Source organism: Lissotriton helveticus, chromosome 12 (assembly GCF_964261635.1).
Source record: "Lissotriton helveticus chromosome 12, aLisHel1.1, whole genome shotgun sequence".
NCBI lineage: Eukaryota > Metazoa > Chordata > Amphibia > Caudata > Salamandridae > Lissotriton > Lissotriton helveticus.
Window position 1 is genome coordinate 703,199,368 of NC_136073.1, and position 17,899 is coordinate 703,217,266.

Below are 17,899 nucleotides of genomic sequence, written 5' to 3' on the forward strand. Positions count from 1 at the left end.
AAACCTGTAGTTATAGTTGGAGTATACAAAAGAAAAGAAATAATATAATGACAGAATTAATACAAGATCTAATCAATGCAGAACATGATTTAATGCGCGATATTAGATTACATCGAGATAGTGAAACTTCACAAAACGAAGTTGCGAAGCATAAAGCTAAGATAAATGGGGTCTGGAGTCAGGACATAGCACAACAATATAAGGTTTTTCGCGCAGAAAGATATGAATATGGAGAAAATGTGGGTAGATGTCTAGCTCAGAGAATGCGGGGAAGACAGACTTTACAGCGTATAAATTCTATAGAAAATAATCAGGGAACCCTAATAGAATCACTAGAGGGGATATTGCAGGTCTTTTATGAGTATTACACAAATCTTTATACCCAAGAAGATCTTTCATCTGATTTACTTAATCAATATATAGATAAATTGGAATTGCCCCAATTAGATCTGGCACAACAGGAACAATTAGAGCTCCCAATTACAATTGAAGAACTTGAGACCTCTCTGAAAGAACTGGCCCCGGGGAAGGCTTGTGGCCCTGATAAACTCCCATTAGAAATTTATCAAATGATATTCCCTATAATCAAGAGCGATATGCTCGCAACGTTTTTAGAAGCTCAGAGAGGCCACCCCCCACCATCATGGGAAGATGCTAGCATAGTTATATTTCCCAAAAAAGACAAACCTTTGCATCTACCCGGGTCATATCGTTCCATTTCACTAATAAATGCGGACGCAAAATTGTATTCTAAAATTCTTGCGCACCGTCTGAGTCAAATTGTCCCAACCTTAGTTTCTGAACAACAACATGGCTTTCTCCCTGATAGAGGCACTATTAACCATATACACCGGGTTATTGCAACACTAGATTATGCTACTGCAGAACATAAAGACGTCGGATTGGTGTTTCTAGACGCAGAGAAAGCGTTCGACCGCGTCTCATGGGCTTTTCTGTGGGCAATCTTGGTGAAAATGGGATTCGGATCACGATTTATATCTGCTTTACAAATTATGTATAGGAACCCGAGGGCTAAGATCTGTATTTCAGGACAAGAGTCAATGGCAGTCAATATCACGCGGGCACACGACAGGGGTGCCCCTGCTCACCCTTGCTATTCGCTATCTATATAGAACCACTGATTAAGGCATTAAAGTCATCTCAACAAATTCAACCCATGGTTTTGCCTGGAGGTGATATACGGGTGTTAGCCTATGCTGACGACATTGCAGTTATAACATCTGATCCAGAATCTGCATTAATTGAAATAGAAAATCTGACTCGTGAATTTGGCAATGTTGCTGGGTACAAACTTAATAGCCAAAAAACACAGGTCATATGCTCAGTAGGATTGTGTACTAATGACAGCAGGGTTACTCTAGAGGCTAAATATCTAGGCATAAAAATTAGATTGTTACCCCAACAGTTAGTTATGGCAAACTGGTCAGATATATTAGGATCAGTTAAAAGTCAACTAGAGAAAATTGAATGTCTACACCTATCATTGGTTGGGAGACGTAATGTCTTAAAAATGACTATGCTACCGAAAGTTTTATATTATTTTCGAGCAATACCACTGGAAATACCTACACTACAACTGAGGAAATTGCAATCTATAACTGATCGATTTCTATGGAGTGGGAAATCATCACGGAGAGCATTCAAATATATGACATTACAAATTTTAAGGGGGGGCTGGGGAGTCCCAAATTTTGCACTATATTATTTGGCATGCCTTATGCAAAATGTTAAATATTTTTCGATAGGCGGAACTCCACCTACATTTGAAAGCCCTGATATCTTTTCTCTTCTGTTAGGCCCACAATCTCGGCAAATGCTACTCCGTTGTATAGAACCTAGTTACTACAAAAGAACCAGATTTAAACTTATAATGTCCGCCTTTAAAGCATGGCGTTCTATACGGAAGCTCATTTCATTGGGACGTATCAATTTTTACACTCCGTGCAACTCTATAGAATTGCTCCCGTTAACATTCAGGGATCGTATTATGGGTATATGGCGGGAAAAGGGTATAATAGCCATTGGTGACATGGTTAAAAATGGTACAATTGCCTCATTCCAGGAGCTAAGAGATGAATACAGCCTTTCTAAATACGACTTCTTTAAGTATTTGCAAATACGAAACTTTATTTATACACATCCAAAAATTGTACCACTCTGTCCTAATGAATTTATGGAAATACTCAGAAAACCAACACGCATAGGGATTATTTACAATTATCTGATAAATCTACAGCAGGATGATACGGAACAGCAGGTAGCAAAATGGTGTATGAGATTAGGGACATCCGTAGTACCTTTTCAAGAATCAATATGTATGGCCGATAAAATTATTTTATCGGCCAATTTATATTCACAGCATTATAACACTTTGTTTAATCTCTATCATACACCACTTAAAATGCTCAAATGGAGTAATAAAAACAATGGGAAATGCTATAGATGTCAATGTGATCTGGCAGATATTATACATATATTTTCAGACTGCCTTATATTAAAACCGTTTTTTGTATCCATAGAAACTTTTCTAACACATATTAAAAAATGCAATGTTAAAATTTCTAGAGAGATGATTATTTTTGGATTATCAAATGATAATGAACTGTTTCTAGGGCTTCAGGAAAATAGATATATTATATTCATGGCCATGGCTGTAGCTCGCCTTTGTATATCATCAATGTGGCTAAAACCTGACGCACCTACATTTGAAATGTGGCGAGCAAAGCTCTATAATATTTTTTATTTAGAGTTTAATTTATATCGCATTAAATCAATTACGAAAAAGAGAAGAGGATACAAAATATGGCAGACTTTGATAGATTACTTGGATCACTAGCTATTATTATTTATGTATTTAATAAGACAAAGCTGCTGTTCAGACTATATCTATGTGATGTTGAAATCATTTTCTATTGTTTTTATGTTTATTTATGATTGAATATGCTAATCACTAAGATGAAGCATTGATATGTGTATTTTTTTCTATATATGGCTTTGAACTGAATCAATAAAGAAATTTTAAATAAATAAATAAACCGCACCCAGCCTTCTGGAAAGCGCTTTTGCCATCCGCCTGCTCAGAGAAAGGTCGTTCTGTGATCCCTCGCTCAAGAAGACGGCCGCTTACCTCAATAACGATCCTGGAACTTCAGTCTTCAATCCTCGGCATATTCCTGAATGATTAACAGCTCAGCACTTTCATTTCAGCATCGGTATCTGCAAAGACAAAAGAGATAAGTGTTATTTCTTTTTAGTTTAAGGCGCTCTTTGCAAGAAAGGTATCCAGAACCATTTTTGGAACATTCAATCAAGAGAATACTCAAGAATCTTGGACTTGGTGATTTATATTAGGTATTTAGGAGTGTGAATTGTTTTGTAAAAGAAAAGTCAAGAGGTGATCCCTGTAATCAGAAAGAAGTGATTTCTGTATGCCATACCTGTTATTTTTCCTCGCGTTGTGTAACCTCTAATTTTAGATTGCAAGTCACAGAAGTAAAAGACATAGATTCATACTCTGAGTAAGTGAAGAGGGGTAAGAAGCTTTTTTCTTAAAAGAAGGATTTGTATCAGGAAGGGTCAGAAGGGTTTTTTTAACAACTGTTTGTTTATTTCAGTGACTCTTCAAAAGACCACGCTAACAAAAGGACAACAATACAGGAGACAGAAAAATCACCCGACTCAACTGACAAGAAAGACATTCTGGACAAAAGACAGACAACAGCTGTACGCAGGTAGGCGACAGATTGAAAGTCTAGAAAGAGAACAATAGATAGAAAGTTGTAATTAACAAAAGAAGTGAGTACAGAGTAAACTCAAGGTTCTTGTTGTTTCGCAGGTCGTCAGCAAGAACACTTACGTCCAGTACTGGCCCTCCTCCACATTGTCTAGCTAATATCTTGTAGTGTATAATACTTCCTCAAGGTAGGGGTTAGTCTCCAGGGAGGTTGGTCCCTTGTGTCTCTGCGAATCTGCTACTCGTCTCAAAGAATACATATCAAGACCAGGTAAGAGACGACATAGTTTTTGTCTTGACAGAAGGCAAAGCCCAAGAATAAATTCGCCTGGACGCAATGGACCAAGTATCCCTCCAAGATATAGCAGCCATGTTAAACGAGTTAAAACAGGAAAATGAAGCCTTGCGTAGAGACATGGCTTCTCTCCAAACTTCAGTTCAACAACAGCAAAAGCCAATTCTAAAGCCAGCTACCTTCCAGGGAGGAGCCTCTTCTTCCGAAGCTCAGCCTCAGATTCAAGTAGTCGCACCTGTTCCTACACCTTTAGCCCAACCCGAGAGGTTTTATGGAGACCCTAACAAATTTAGCATCTTTCTTAATCAGTGTCATTTACATTTTTTGGCTAAAACCACAGCTTTCCCAGATGATTCTTCCAAGGTGGCTTTTATGCTATCCTATTTAGGAGGGGACGCAGCTCTATGGTCCGTCCCTTTGGTAGAAAGAGACAATCAAACTTTATATAATTTTAGGGCTTTTGAACGGTCCTTAAAAAAGATTTTTGCAAAGCATGTCTTTGTACAATCGGCAGACAGTGAACTCTTGAATCTAAAGCAGGGATCATCAGATTTGCTTCACTATATTTCTGTTTTTAATCGCTTGGTTCTAGAAGCTGATTGGCCAAATGAAAAAAGGGTGTCTTTGTTCTATCGCGGCTTAAGAGACGAGCTTAACCAACTGACCCAAATCTTGGAAACTCCGGAAAAGATCAGTGAATTTATTGACCTTGTAGTGAAATTGAATCATAGGCTATCTGAAAGAAAAGGAGAAAGAGGAAGATTGGATCACAAGATTTTATTTAAAAAAGAAAGGGGCTCGACCCCTTGTGAAACAACCCAAAAATTAGATCCGGTAGAACCTATGCAAATAGGATCTATTCGCAGACCTTTAACAAGAGAGGAAAAGGAAAAAAGACGGAAAATGAACCAATGTTTATATTGTGGAAAAGCTGGACATTTCGTGAAATAATGTCCTTCTAAACCTAACAAGGGGAACCCAAGTCCTCAGAAGTAGCTTTAACTTCTGAAGGGGCGGAAAACTAGAACGCTCGATGAAAGAAGAGGTCAGTTTGTCGAGTGTTTGTTCTAGTTCAGCCTCTACTGTCCCACCCAAGGGGTGTCGACATTTCTGTATTGTTGTGGAATTAAAAAGTTTAGCCAATCCAGTAAGTTCTTTGAAAGTAGAAGCAATAATTGATTCAGGGGCTACTGGAAATTTCATTGACACACATTTCTTGAAACATTTAGGGTTTACCTCTATTCAAAAGATTCACCCAGAAACAGTGAGGGCAGTAGACGGTAAGGAGCTGACTTCTGGACTCATTAATAAGCAAACAGAGGTCTTACAAATGGACTGTTCTCCTATCCACAGAGAAAAAATCCAGTTTGATGTGATTGACGCTCCTCAATTCAAACTAATTTTGGGAATCCCTTGGCTTGTTTTACACAATCCAAATATCCATTGCAAGCAAGAACTTTAACTTTTAAATCACACCATTGTATGAGTCAATGTTTTTTGTTAGACAGGTCAGAAGACACTATTCAAGGTTTTGACTTTTCTGCAGACTCTTCTAGTATCCTGCTCCTTGAGGGAGTGCCTACAGTATATTCGGACTTACAGGACGTTTTTGATTTAAAAAAAGGCTAACACTCTTCCTCCCCATAGGGATTTTGATTGCAGGATAGATCTTGTGCCTGGGGCTACTTTGCCTTGCAGCAGAATCTATGCCTTGACTGAGAAAGAGAATGAGCATTTAAGAGAATACCTGGACGAATACCTCGCTAATGGCTTTATCAGGCACTCTAAGTCTCCTGTATCATCTTCTCTTTTTTTCATTCCAAAACGAGGAGGGTAATTAAGAACGTGCATAGATTATAGAGCCCTGAACAATGTTACAATAAAGAACAGATACCCCTTGCCTCTCATTCCGACTCTTTTAGACCAAGTAAAGAAAGCAACCATTTATACAAAATTGGATCTGCGCGGAGCTTACCATCTTGTCAGAGTCTGAAAAGGCGATGAGTGGAAGACAGAATTCCGTACCAAATTTGGTCTCTTCGAATATCAAGTCATGCCTTTTGGACTCTGTAACGCTCCTGCAGCTTTCCAATTTTTTATAACTGAAGTTTTGCACAAATTCATTGATGTTTGTTGTGTGGTCTATATAGACGATATATTTATTTACTCGCATTCTGAGGAAGAACATGTACAACAAGTTCGCGCCATTCTTCAGAAACTGCTTTCTAATTCTTTGTACGTGAAATTAGAAAAGAGTCTCTTCCATGTGTCCAAAGTAGATTTTTTGGGATACATTATTAGTCCCTCAGGAATTGAAATGGACCCTAAGAAAGTGGAAGCTGTAAGCTCTTGGCCCAGACCCTCTTCTGTGAAACAGATACAAAGCTTTCTAGGGTTTGCAAATGTTTATCGTTGTTTTATCCAGGATTTCTCCGAGATGAGAACCCCCATTACCAAATTACTTCGAAAAGGAGTACAATTTGATTGGACAGAATCCGCTGACCAAGCCTTCCATGACTTAAAGGAAAAGTTTACATCAGCCCCCATTTTGAGCCATCCAGATCCTAAACAACCATTCATAGTTGAGGCGGATGCTTCTCAGTTTGCTTTGGGGGGAATTCTGTCACAACGAAATTTGGAAACTGGTCAAATGCATCCCATCGCCTATTACTCCAGAAAGTTGTCCCCAGCAGAACTAAATTACGCAATTGCTGATAAGGAACTATTGGCGATAAAAGCAGTTTTCGAGGAATGGCGTCACTACTTGTTAGGGGAGCGTCACCCAATCACTATATATACAGATCATAGAAATGTGCAGGCTTTACAAAAGGTGAAAGCCTTATCAGCCAAACAATTAAGATGGTCTCTTTTCTTTAATGACTACAATTTTGTAATTACTTACCGTCCTGGAAAGGAAAATCTAAAGGCGGATGCATTGTCTCGCATAGGAGAAAGTAGTGTAGAACAAGAAATAGTAGTCCATCCGGTATTACCTACTACTTGTTTTCAAGCATGTTTATCTGTCAAGAACATTACAGATGATATAAAGATGGAACTAAAGAAAAAAAGTTTTGAAGAATGGAAAAAGGAGTACCCATATCTTCAGGAGAGAGAGAAGCTTCTTTTTGTACATGATATAGTCATGGTCCCTACAAAAGCTCTACAGGATACCATTATCCACCTTCTCCATGACACCCCTCTCTCAGCTCATCCGGGTGTGGCCAAAACCTACGAATTAATCAAGAGGCATTTTTGGTGGCCTACAATGTTTAAAGATGTTCAATTTTATATAACCACCTGTAGTGTTTGCATCCAAAATAAGGCCTCCCATCAGCCTCCTAGTGGTTTCTTAACACCTCTTCCTATTCCACCTCACCCTTGGCATTCCATATCTCTAGATTTTGTTGTTGAGTTTCCTTTAACACAAGAAGGGTACACTACTATTCTCACAGTCGTAGATCAGTTTTCACGAATGGCTCATTTTATTCCATTGAAAAAACTTCCTACCTCCATGGAATTAGCAAACTTATTGATTAAGCATGTCATCAGATTACATGGAATTCAATCAGTAGTGATTTCAGACAGGGGGTCCCAATTCATATCTCATGTTTGGAAGAGTTTAAGTTCTCTTCTTCAAATGGATATTCGTTTATCATCTAGTTACCACCGCCAAACTGATGGTTTAACCGAACGCACTAACCAAACCATCGAACAATTCCTTCGTTGTTTGTTGACTACAGTTTCAGGAGATTGGTCTGATCTTTTAAGCACATTGGGATTTGCATACAATATCGCAGAACATACGTCCACTAACATGTCTCCTTTTTTCTGTAATTTTGGCTTCCACCCTAAGAATTTTCCAGAAGACATTAAGACTCATATTTCTGTACCTGCAATCTATGATTATATATCTGGTTTGTCTTCTATTCATGAGGAAGCACGTTACACTTTGGCCAAAACTAAAGAATATCAAAAGAAGGCTGCTGATAAACACAGAAGAGAACAACCCCAGTACAGTCCTGGAGACAAGGTTTGGTTAAGTACAAAAAATTTGACTATAAGAGGAAGTAAAGAATTTAACACCAGGTTTATAGATCCATTTCCTATTGAAAAGGTTATCAACCCAGTTTGTGTGAAATTACTCCTTCCTCAGAAGTATCAGATCCATCCTGTATTCCATTGTCCTTAATTAAGCCTTTTGATCCTCAAACCCGGTTGATTCGACCTCCATCTGCCATCTTTATCAATGGACATCCTGAATTTGAAGTCAAAAAGGTTCTGGACTACAAAAGAATTCGAGGCAAACTTTTCTACTTAGTAGATTGGAAGGGGTACGGTCCTGAGGAAAGATCATGGGAACCAATTGCTCATTTACAAAATGCTCCAAAGGTTTTAAGGTCATTTCATATGCAAAACCCCTCCAAACCAAGACCTATTGCTACAGTCTTAGCGGGGATCTTGAGGAGGGAGTACTGTCACGATTCTCTATGAAACCTCCACTGGAAGCTCTGATGTCATTTTGGCGCTATTCGCCTAAAAAACCCACCCCTTTGCTGTGCACCTGCACTCCATTATTATGTGTGAAGAGGGTGTATGTGTTCTTATTACTGTATTTGTACACTTCGTAGTTCTGATTTATAATGTAAACTTCGTAACTCTGATTGTACTTTGACCAAGCATCTCAAAGGCTCGTTTAGAGATTTCGTTCAGTTTAAACATGTCTGGTAAGCTTTTTTCTTTAGGTTTAATTCAAGCAAAAGCGCTTCAGGACAAAGACAGGAAAGCAGTTCTCTCGCGTGCGCATCAGCCCGTTTTGGCTGAGCGCACGCATACGTGGGGTGCGGCTGGGTGCGGTCGAGTATTTAAACCGCACCCAGCCTTCTGGAAAGCGCTTTGCCTTCCGCCTGCTCAGAGGAAGGTCGTTCTGTGATCCCTCGTTCAAGAAGACGGCCGCTTACCTGAATAATGATCCTGGAACTTCAGTCTTTAATCCTTGGCGTCTTCCTGAATGATTAACAGCTCAGCACTTTCATTTCAGCATTGGTATCTGCAAAGACAAAAGAGATAAGTGTTATTTCTTTTTAGTTTAAGGCGCCCTTCGCAAGAAAGGTATCCAGAACAATTTCTGGAACATTTAATCAAGAGAATACTCAAGAATCTTGGACTTGGTGATTTATATTAGGTATTTAGAAGTGTGAATTGTTTTGTAAAAGAAAAGTCAAGAGGTGATCCCTGTAATCAGAAAGAAGTGATTTCTGCATGTCATACCTGTTATTTTTCCTCGCGTTGTGTAACCTCTAATTTTAGATTGCAAGTCACATAAGTAAAAGACACAGATTCATACTCTGAGTAAGTGAAGAGGGGTGAGAAGCTTTTTTCTTAAAAGAAGGATTTGTATCAGGAAGGGTCAGAAGGGGTTTTTTAACAACTGTTTGTTTATTTCAGTGACTCTCTTCAAAAGACCACGCTAACGAAAGGACAACAATACAGGAGACAGAAAAATCACCCGACTCAACTGACAAGAAAGACATACTGGACGAAAGACAGACAACAGCTGTACGCAGGTAGGCGACAGATTGAACGTTTAGAAAGAGAACAATAGATAGAAAGTTGTAATTATCAAAAGAAGTGAGTACAGAGTAAACTCAAGGTTCTTGTTGTTTCGCAGGTCGTCAGCAAGAACACTTACGTCCAGTACCGGCCCTCCCCCCCATTGTCTAGCTAATATCTTGTAGTGTATAATACTTCCTCAAGGTAGGGGTTAGTCTCTAGGGAGGTTGGTCCCTTGCGTCTCTGCGAATCTGCTACTCGTCTCAAGGAATACATATCAAGACCAGGTAAGAGACGACATTGTTTTTGTCTTGACAGCCATATGCAAATCAGTCTGACCCTGTGCCTCATGGGAACAGTCCAGCCCGAACTGCCAAGCCATGCCTTCCCTGGACCGGAAACAAGCTTCCGAGGACCAGTTTCTGGCATTTAAGCCGTCTTCAGCCCGGCTTGCTTGAATCCAGTGGCAAAGTGAGCAAGGGACTCACGTCTGAGCATACCCTGCCAACTTATGGCGAACAAAGTGGTACAAAAGGGGGTGGTGACGGACGCAGCATCTGAACCAATCAAACACTTACACCCAGTCAACAGATCTGGGTTTAATCCATCACCGTTCTTTAGCCCACTCTGCCACCCCAGTTCAGACATTGCCATATGCAAATCAGTCTGACCCTGTGCCTCATGGGAACAGTTCAGCCCGAACTGCCAAGCCATGCCTTCCCTGGACCGGAAACAAGCTTCCGAGGACCGGTTTCTGGCATTTTAGCCGTCTTCAGCCCGGCTTGCTTGAATCCAGTGGCAAAGTGAGGAAGGGACTAACGTCTGAGCATACCCTGCCAACTTATGGCGAACAAAGTGGTACAAAAGGGGGTGGTGATGGACGGAGCATCTGCACCAATCAAACACTCACACCCAGTCAACAGATCTGGGTTTAATCCATCACCGTTCTTTAGCCCACTCTGCCACCCCAGTTCAGACATGGCCATATGCAAATCAGTCTGACCCTGTGCCTCATGGGAACAGTCCAGCTCGAACTGCCAAGCCATGCCTTCCCTGGACCGGAAACAAGCTTTCGAGGACCGGTTTCTGGCATTTCCGCCGTCTTCAGCCCGGCTTGCTTGAATCCAGTGGCAAAGTGAGCAAGGGACTCACGTCTGAGCATACCCTGCCAACTTATGGTGAACAAAGTGGTACAAAAGGGGGTGGTGATGGACGGAGCATCTGAACCAATCAAACACTCACACCCAGTCAACAGATCTGGGTTTAATCCATCACCGTTATTTAGCCCACTCTGCCACCCCAGTTCAGACATGGCCATATGCAAATCAGTCTGACCCTGTGCCTCATGGGAACAGTCCAGCCCGAACTGCCAAGCAATGCTTTCCCTGGACCGGAAACAAGCTTCCGAGGACCGGTTTCTGGCATTTCAGCTGTCTTCAGCCCGGCTTGCTTGAATCCAGTGGCAAAGTGAGCAAGGGACTCACGTCTGAGCATACCCTGCCAACTTATGGCGAACAAAGTGGTACAAAAGGGGCTGGTGATGGGCGGAGCATCTGAACCAGTCAAACACTCTCACCCAGTCAACAGATCTGGGTTTAATCCATCACCATTCTTTAGCCCACTCTGCCACACCAGTTCAGACATGGCCATATGCAAATCAGTCTGACCCTGTGCCTCATGGAAACAGTCCAGCCCGAACTGCCAAGCCATGCCTTCCCTGGACCGGAAACAAGCTTCCGAGGACCGGTTTCTGGCATTTCAGCCGTCTTCAGCCCGGCTTGCTTGAATACAGTGGCAAAGTGAGCAAGGGACTCACGTCTGAGCATACCCTGCCAACTTATGGCGAACAAAGTGGTACAAAAGGGGGTGGTGATGGACGGAGCATCTGAACCAATCAAACACTCACACCCAGTCAACAGATCTGGGTTTAATCCATCACCGTTCTTTAGCCCACTCTGTCACCCCAGTTCAGACATGGCCATATGCAAATCAGTCTGTCCCTGTGCCTCATGGGAACAGTCCAGCCCGAACTGCCAAGCCATGCCTTCCCTGGACCGGAAACAAGCTTCCGAGGACCGGTTTCTGGCATTTTAGCCGTCTTCAGCCCGGCTTGCTTGAATCCAGTGGCAAAGTGAGCAAGGGACTTACGTCTGAGCATACCCTGCCAACTTATGGCGAACAAAGTGGTACAAAAGGGGGTGGTGAGGGACGGAGCATCTGCACCAATCAAACACTCACACCCAGTCAACAGATCTGGGTTTAATCCATCACCGTTCTTTAGCCCACTCTGCCACCCCAGTTCAGACATGGCCATATGCAAATCAGTCTGACCCTGTGCCTCATGGGAACAGTCCTGCTCGAACTGCCAAGCCATGCCTTCCCTGGACTGGAAACAAGCTTCTGAGGACCGGTTTCTGGCATTTCCGCCGTCTTCAGCCCAGCTTGCTTGAATCCAGTGGCAAAGTGAGCAAGGGACTCACGTCTGAGCATACCCTGCCAACTTATGGTGAACAAAGTGGTACAAAAGGGGTTGGTGATGGACGGAGCTTCTGAACCAATCAAACACTCACACCCAGTCAACAGATCTGGGTTTAATCCAGCACCGTTCTTTAGCCCACTCTGCCACCCCAGTTCAGACATGGCCATATGCAAATCAGGCTGACCCTGTGCCTCATGGGAACAGTTCAGCCCGAACTGCCAAGCCATGCCTTCCCTGGACCGGAAACAAGCTTTCGAGGACCGGTTTCTGGCATTTCCGCCGTCTTCAGCCCGGCTTGCTTGAATCCAGTGGCAAAGTGAGCAAGGGACTCACGTCTGAGCATACCCTGCCAACTTATGGTGAACAAAGTGGTACAAAAGGGGGTGGTGATGGACGGAGCATCTGAACCAATCAAACACTCACACCCAGTCAACAGATCTGGGTTTAATCCATCACCGTTATTTAGCCCACTCTGCCACCCCAGTTCAGACATGGCCATATGCAAATCAGTCTGACCCTGTGCCTCATGGGAACAGTCCAGCCCGAACTGCCAAGCAATGCTTTCCCTGGACCGGAAACAAGCTTCCGAGGACCGGTTTCTGGCATTTCAGCTGTCTTCAGCCCGGCTTGCTTGAATCCAGTGGCAAAGTGAGCAAGGGACTCACGTCTGAGCATACCCTGCCAACTTATGGCGAACAAAGTGGTACAAAAGGGGCTGGTGATGGGCGGAGCATCTGAACCAGTCAAACACTCTCACCCAGTCAACAGATCTGGGTTTAATCCATCACCATTCTTTAGCCCACTCTGCCACACCAGTTCAGACATGGCCATATGCAAATCAGTCTGACCCTGTGCCTCATGGAAACAGTCCAGCCCGAACTGCCAAGCCATGCCTTCCCTGGACCGGAAACAAGCTTCCGAGGACCGGTTTCTGGCATTTCAGCCGTCTTCAGCCCGGCTTGCTTGAATACAGTGGCAAAGTGAGCAAGGGACTCACGTCTGAGCATACCCTGCCAACTTATGGCGAACAAAGTGGTACATAAGGGGATGGTGATGGACGGAGCATCTGAACCAATCAAACACTCACACCCAGTCAACAGATCTGGGTTTAATCCATCACCGTTCTTTAGCCCACTCTGTCACCCCAGTTCAGACATGGCCATATGCAAATCAGTCTGTCCCTGTGCCTCATGGGAACAGTCCAGCCCGAACTGCCAAGCCATGCCTTCCCTGGACCGGAAACAAGCTTCCGAGGACCGGTTTCTGGCATTTCAGCCGTCTTCAGCCCGGCTTGCTTGAATCCAGTGGTCAAGTGAGCAAGGGACTCACGTCTGAGCATACCCTGCCAACTTATGGCGAACAAAGTGGTACAAAAGGGGGTGGTGATGGACGGAGCATCTGAACCAATCAAACACTCACACCCAGTCAACAGATCTGGGTTTAATCCATCACCGTTCTTTAGCCCACTCTGCCACCCCAGTTCAGACATGGCCATATGCAAATCAGTCTGACCCTGTGCCTCAAGGGAACAGTCCAGCCCGAACTGCCAAGCCATGCCTTCCCTGGACCGGAAACAAGCTTCCGAGGACCAGTTTGTGGCATTTCAGCCATCTTCAGCCCGGCTTGCTTGAATCCAGTGGCAAAGTGAGCAAGGAACTCACGTCTGAGCATACCATGCCAACTTATGGCGAACAAAGTGGTACAAAAGGGGGTAGTGATGGACGGAGCATCTGAACCAATCAAACACTTACACCCAGTCAACAGATCTGGGTTTAATCCATCACCGTTCTTTAGCCCACTCTGCCACCCCAGTTCAGACATGGCCATATGCAAATCAGTCTGACCCTGTGCCTCATGGGAACAGTCCAGCCCGAATTGCCAAGCCATGCCTTCCCTGGACCGGAAACAAGCTTCCGAGGACCGGTTTCTGGCATTTTAGCCGTCTTCAGCCCGGCTTGCTTGAATCCAGTGGCAAAGTGAGCAAGGGACTTACGTCTGAGCATACCCTGCCAACTTATGGCGAACAAAGTGGTACAAAAGGGGGTGGTGAGGGACGGAGCATCTGCACCAATCAAACACTCACACCCAGTCAACAGATCTGGGTTTAATCCATCACCGTTCTTTAGCCCACTCTGCCACCCCAGTTCAGACATGGCCATATGCAAATCAGTCTGACCCTGTGCCTCATGGGAACAGTCCAGCTCGAACTGCCAAGCCATGCCTTCCCTGGACTGGAAACAAGCTTCTGAGGACCGGTTTCTGGCATTTCCGCCGTCTTCAGCCCAGCTTGCTTGAATCCAGTGGCAAAGTGAGCAAGGGACTCACGTCTGAGCATACCCTGCCAACTTATGGTGAACAAAGTGGTACAAAAGGGGGTGGTGATGGACGGAGCTTCTGAACCAATCAAACACTCACACCCAGTCAACAGATCTGGGTTTAATCCAGCACCGTTCTTTAGCCCACTCTGCCACCCCATTTCAGACATGGCCATATGCAAATCAGGCTGACCCTGTGCCTCATGGGAACAGTCCAGCCCGAACTGCCAAGCCATGTTTTCCCTGGACCGGAAACAAGCTTCCGAGGACCGGTTTCTGGCATTTCAGCCGTCTTCAGCCCGGCTTGCTTGAATCCAGTGGCAAAGTGAGCAAGGGACTCACGTCTGAGCATACCCTGCCAACTTATGGCGAACAAAGTGGTACAAAAGGGGGTGGTGATGGACGGAGCATCTGAACCAGTCAAACACTCTCACCCAGTCAACAGATCTGGGTTTAATCCATCACCGTTCTTTAGCCCACTCTGACACCCCAGTTCAGACATGGCCATATGCAAATCAGTCTGACCCTGTGCCTCATGGGAACAGTCCAGCCCGAACTGCCAAGCCATGCCTTCCCTGGACCGGAAACAAGCTTCCGAGGACCGGTTTCTGGCATTTCAGCCATCTTTAGCCCGGCTTGCTTGAATCCAGTGGCAAAATAAACACGGGAGTCACGTCTATGCATACCCTGCCAACTTGTGGCGAACAAAGTGGTACAAAAGGGGGTGGTGATGGACGGAGCATCTGAACCAATCAAACACTCACACCCAGTCAACAGATCTGGGTTTAATCCATCACCGTTCTTTAGCCCACTCTGCCACCCCAGTTCAGACATGGCCATATGCAAATCAGTCTGACCCTGTGCCTCATGGGAACAGTCCAGCCCGAACTGCCATGTCTTGCTTGCAGTGCTGGCTGCTTAGCCACATGTGACCCAGGAAATAGTGGTGGCTGGGTGGGCATGCTGGATGTATTTTGGCCCTGACATTCACACATTTGGATGTATGTGTGCTCAACATGCATGGTGTGGGGCCTAGGCAGAGTGCCTTAGCAGTTGTGCACGGCAGTACTTGACATTGTGATTGTGGTCATTAGGTTGTTCTTACCAGCCTCCATTCCCTCAGCTATTCCTTCCATGCTCTCTGGGTGCAGTATTCCAAGCACCTTCTCCTCCCATACAGTGTATGGTATTGACTGGATGGGACTTCCTGGGCCAGTACGATCGGCCCGCTCGGGGTTCTTGGCTCTCATGGACTTCACCTTTGCCTTGAGGTCGTGCCACCGCCTCTAGATGTCTCTTTTGTTTCGTGGTGCGGTCCCTGATGCGTTCACTCTGGTGACTATCCTTTTCCACATTTTGGTTTTGTTGGCCAGTGTGGTCTGTTGTACAAGGTTTCCAAACAGGTTGGGTTCTACGCGTATGATCTCATCCACCATGACTTTCAGCTAACTCATTTGGGCTGTTTCTTGTGGGCCATGGTGTGTGCTGTGCAGGGTGTTGGGGTGCAGGTGTGTGCTTTGTTGTGATGGTGTTGTGGTGGATGGTGAGGTGTGTGTGTTGATGTGCAGGTTGTTGTGTTGCTATAGGTGTAAGTGGTGCTGTGCTCTGCTTTGTATGTGGTGCTGTGCTCTGCTGTGTGCCTCTTCCTCTCAAATCTGCTGTGAGCCTCTTTCTCTCGGTTCTGCTGTGATGCAAAGGATTGTGGGGATGGGAGGGGCTCCTTTTATTTTCGTCTTTGTGGATCTGTCCCAATGAGATCTCGCAGACAGGTATGTTATGGGTACGGGCCCTTGCCTGTCAGGTGTTCCACCATGGGGCTTTGTTTTTGATGTGGGTTATTGGGGGAGGGGTGTGTTCTTGGTAGATGTGAGAAGTTGGCCTGATAACAGGTGGAAGTTGGCCTGATAGGTGATGTTTCCAATTCTGGAACCACCTGTTATCAGACCAAACAATCCCTTATGGTGTCTGGTTGTAAGTCAACCTTATTAGACAAGCTATCCTAAGGGTAGCATGGACTAAGCAGCCTAAAGGCTTAACTTAAGAGGTTGTGTTAAGCAAGCTGTTTTACCACATACAATCCTGTAATATCAAATGAAAGGACACCACACAAGTATATATTATAAAAATATATGTGTTTATTACTAAAAACAATCCCCAGTACTCTTTATGAATAAAGGGGCACAAGCGTTAAATCAAAAGCACAGTTTAAACATATAAAGTTGCACAAATATGGATGAGGGCGGGGGGCCACTCAAACCATATACTAAACAAGTGGTATAAGAGATACCAATCGAACAGTGGTTAGGCCTAGGGCCTAGGGAATCGCTGGGAGCAGTCGGGACAAGCAATGCTGAAGTCGGGAAAGGCCCACGGGATTCGGGTGCAGTGCGGAAAGCGCACGCATGCACCAATGTTAACCAATGGTGCGTAAAAGTTGTAAAGTTAAAGTTTGAGGACACTTCCGCTGAACCTAGAGGAACAAAACTTGAGACACAGACCCTAGAGATGTGTACCAGTGTGGGAACACCGGCAGAGCAAAGTTACCTCACCCACAGGAAGCGGGTGCACAGGGTCGAAGTTGAGTCGGGTTTCGTCACGCAGGCTCTTGGTGCTTGAAGCTGAAAGGGCTGCAGGCGGGGTGAAAGAGAAGTGTCCGGTGGAGTCCAAGGGTGGACTCAAGTCGAAAAGTACCTGAAAGCAGAGGGGACAGAGTCTGGGTCACTCAGCAGTGACCAGGGTGGAACCAGGACGGAACCAGGCAATGTCGGGCGCAATCAGGTGGTCGTCGAGGAGCTTCTCTCTGCTGTCACGTGGGCTCGGGGGCATCTACGACGTCCAGGAGCAGGTCACGATCTGTCCCACGCAGGCTCTCGCCGTCGGCGCTGTCGGCTTCAAGATTGGAGCAAACAACACTTGGCAAAAGCAATCCACGCGGAACCGGGAGATTGCTTCTCACTCGAACCAGGAGGGTCAGAGTGGGGGCTCCTTTTCAGGGGAGCTGGTGCAAATCTGGAGCAACCAGAATCGCAGGTCGAATTTCACGTTTCTTTGGCACAGGGGCCACAAGCCGGCTGGCAAGTGACCGGGCCAACGCGTTGAGCCAAAAGAAGCAGAAGGGCCCCACACAGCACTCGTCGAGTGTGGAGGGCTGAACTTCGGTGCAAGTGTGGCTCAGGGTTGGGGCTTCTCAAACCCCGGTGTACAGCTTCAAGGGTCACTCGTGGGCTGCACGGTCAGCGTCTCGTGGTCTTTCCAAGATGGCGTGCCCCACGCTTCCGGTCACCTCCACGGGTCTCAGCTCTGCAGGGACTGTGGATCGGGCTGTTGGAGGGCAGGCAAGCTTGATCTCGTCGATCTCTGTCGCTCGAGTTCCGGCGGGAACTGCGACAAAGCAGACGTCGATGGCTGGATGGTGCCTGTTTGCACAGGGTGGTCACTCCTTGACCACAAGGGAGATTCTTTGGGCTTCTACGTCGAGTAGGATGTCGAAGGGTCCAGAGTTTCGT

At 45.0% G+C, this 17,899-nt stretch overlaps 1 long non-coding RNA gene across 2 annotated transcripts in view; it reads right to left on the reverse strand.

The window, feature by feature from the left end:
* Positions 1-3,167: 3,167 nt before the first annotated feature.
* The window catches only part of LOC144797811 (uncharacterized), a 44,906-nt gene continuing 30,174 nt past the window's right edge, over positions 3,168-17,899 (reverse strand). For both annotated transcript variants that reach the window (XR_013603469.1, XR_013603468.1), the window contains exons 2-3: positions 9,008-9,096; positions 3,168-3,237 (exon numbers count right to left, since the gene is read on the reverse strand). This is a non-coding gene — a long non-coding RNA (uncharacterized LOC144797811). The remainder of the gene's footprint in view (positions 3,238-9,007; positions 9,097-17,899) is intronic.